This window comes from Solanum verrucosum, unplaced genomic scaffold (assembly GCF_900185275.1).
Source record: "Solanum verrucosum unplaced genomic scaffold, falcon-dt-bn FXZP01000040.1, whole genome shotgun sequence".
In the NCBI taxonomy this organism is placed as follows: domain Eukaryota; kingdom Viridiplantae; phylum Streptophyta; class Magnoliopsida; order Solanales; family Solanaceae; genus Solanum; species Solanum verrucosum.
In genome coordinates this window covers 2,426,451-2,426,905 of record NW_026020323.1, presented here as the reverse complement: position 1 = coordinate 2,426,905, position 455 = coordinate 2,426,451, and the positions used below count along the sequence as shown (strand labels likewise).

Below are 455 nucleotides of genomic sequence, written 5' to 3'. Positions count from 1 at the left end.
ATGAAGAAAAAATATCAAGGTACTGCTAGAGTGAAGCGTGCACAACTTCAAGCCTTGAGAAGGGATTTCGAGACGTTGCAGATGAAGGAAGGAGAGTCTGTAATGAATTACTGCGCTAGAACAATGGAGATTAGCAACAAAATGCGATTTCATGGTGAAAAGATGACTGATGTCACAATTGTGGAAAAGATATTGCGCTCCCTGACGCCAAAGTATGACTATGTCGTTTGCTCCATTGAGGAGTCAAAAGATATAGACGAGTTATCGCTTGACGAATTGCAAAGTTCCTTATTGGTACATGAGCAAAAAATGAACCGCAGTTAATCTCCGAAGAGCAGGCTTTGAAGGCATCTACTAATACTCATTTCTCAAATTTTAGAGGAAGGAGTAGGGGTAGAGGAAGAGGAAGAGGAAGAGGAAGGGGAGATCGAGGATATAGAGATGAAGGCAGCTAA

At 41.8% G+C, this 455-nt stretch overlaps 1 pseudogene; it reads left to right on the top strand.

Moving 5' to 3' along the window:
• Positions 1-455, top strand: LOC125835549 (uncharacterized; annotated as a pseudogene).